The sequence below is a fragment of the Galeopterus variegatus genome, unplaced genomic scaffold (assembly GCF_000696425.1).
Source record: "Galeopterus variegatus unplaced genomic scaffold, G_variegatus-3.0.2 Scaffold5829, whole genome shotgun sequence".
In the NCBI taxonomy this organism is placed as follows: domain Eukaryota; kingdom Metazoa; phylum Chordata; class Mammalia; order Dermoptera; family Cynocephalidae; genus Galeopterus; species Galeopterus variegatus.
The window spans coordinates 112,824-115,101 of record NW_007731940.1 but is presented as its reverse complement, the minus strand read 5'-3'; positions in this window follow the sequence as shown (position 1 = coordinate 115,101).

Genomic DNA, 2,278 nt, shown 5'->3' with positions numbered 1-2,278 from the left:
CTATGAACTCCTACTCTTACTAGAAAATACCCCTAACCCTTACTGATGAATGAATGTGAAAGCTGAATGGCCTCATATTTCTTCACCAAAATAACTGTCAAATCTGCCTGTTGCTTTTGCCTAAGACTTCATTTTCTTCACCATGTTATAATAATCGTCATAGTAGCGATCTGTACTAATGATGATAATCAATACATGTTGATCTCCTGTGATGTGCCAGGCTTTATTCTAATAGCTTCCCATATTTTCCCATTTGGTCTTCATTGCCACCCTATTGAAGAAGGCACTGTTATTATTCCATTTTACAGACAAGACAAACGGGGCACAGAGAAGATAAAGTAACGATTAGTAGTTGGCAGGGCATAAGTTCATATCCCGGCAATCTGATTTCAGAGCTTGCATTCTTAATCTTCTAGTTTCTTCTACACATGAAACTGTTTCTATCCTATCCATGGCAATGAAAACTGTGAAATTAAACAAAAATATTATTCAAAAAAACTATGAACAAAAAGATTTTTAAAGAAAATTTTTACCCTTTTTCCTTCTTATTTCAGAGAAAGCACTCTAGATGGTAGCCTTGAATTTTTATCAAAGTACACATCCTTTTGTAAGGTTGGGTTACTCTGCAATTCTGGTGACCTCCTGCCATCCATCAGACTCACAGATTGGAACCCTACAAAAATCTAGAAAAGAGTACAGTGTTGATAAAGTGGGATATCAAGATATATGGGTGGGTCTCAAATGACCGATGGAGAAAGCCATGTGTGGTCACTTTTAGAAAGATCTAGAGGGCAAAGACCAATTCTCTGCTGTGATATAGCTGGTAACTCTTCTGTGTTTGGATTTTTGAAATAAGCTTATATGGCAGTTGTACCATCTTTGTACAAGCCTAAAATAGTGGAGGTGGTAACAGAATAACTATAGGAGGGTAGGCCAAGGGTTATGACATAGCAGTGAAGTTTGTTTTTCTACAGTCTATCTCTGCATGCTTGACGAAACATTTTTTGCTGTGTTAACCCTGGCGGTGCTGTATTAGTAATAACGGGACCTGCCACAATCCCTAGACTCCTATCAGACGTAGCCATTATCAGCCCCCGGATGGCATAATGGCTCCCCCACTGGTCTATAATAATGTCAGAAATCTGAGTCTTAGGAGCTTACTGATTTGGGTTAAGGCAGTATCTTTTCGTTTTTAAACAGATTTGAAACTAAATCTTATTCAGATTCCCAACATCCAAGCTCCCTCCATGTTCCCTACCCCCACAAAAAGTAGAGCTAGAGAGCAAGTCAGATTGCCCTGAGGATGCGGGTGAGTCTGTTGACCTCCCAGTGGCTCAGACCTCCTGGTATGGGGCTGGACGGCAGGGTGTGGGGGCTCCTGAGGCACCTCCATAGGGCTTTTAGTCTCCAAAGAACACAGTTTGAAAACCATGAAAGTGGCTTAAGACTCTGCATTCTTTCTCAGTTAATACTGCAATTCTCCTGGAAAAGTTTACACCTTGAGTTAATCTCAGTGATTAATGCTAGGTTGTGAATCCATTTGCCCAGGTGAGCTCAAAGGGAATAGGCCATCGGCAGTGTCAATATTAACAGGAGACAGGGAGGGGACTAGCTGTGCAAACTCTCACACTTTAGTGGGCATTCTGATCACCTGGAGAGTATGTGAAAACTCAGATTCCTAGCCCCCACACTTCCAATTCGGATTCAGTAGAGGTAGACTGAGATCAAGAAAATTTTAACACAGTTTTCCAGTGGTTCCCAGCCTGGCGGTGGGGACCACGCTTTGAAAGACACTGGTAAAAACATGGCAGACCCATTTGTAGGCAATACCCACAATAGGTAAATCCGTAGAGACAGAACACAGGTCAGTGGCTACCAGGCCTGGGGAGTGGGAAATGGGCAGTGACCGCTTTATGGGTTTCCTCTTAAGGTGATGAAGTTCTGGAACTACAAAGTAGCGACGGATGTGAAACGTCGCGAATGTACTTAGTGCTCTGGATTCTACTATTAAAAATGGTTAAGATAGTTAATTGTATGTTACGTGTATTTTACCATGACAAAAACCAAACACAGCTCACATTTAAAGCCATTGCTGCCATCATCACCACTGAGATGCCCACGTCTATTTGTTGCATTGGTCTGACCTTTGCGGCTGATTGCTCTGTGTAGGTAAATGTGTAAGTCAGTTTAGCAGCTGGAATCTTCTACCTGTGTTGTCTGGCCCCAGATCAGTGGATTGAGAATAATGTATCCATTTATTCCTTTTTATTTATTGCAA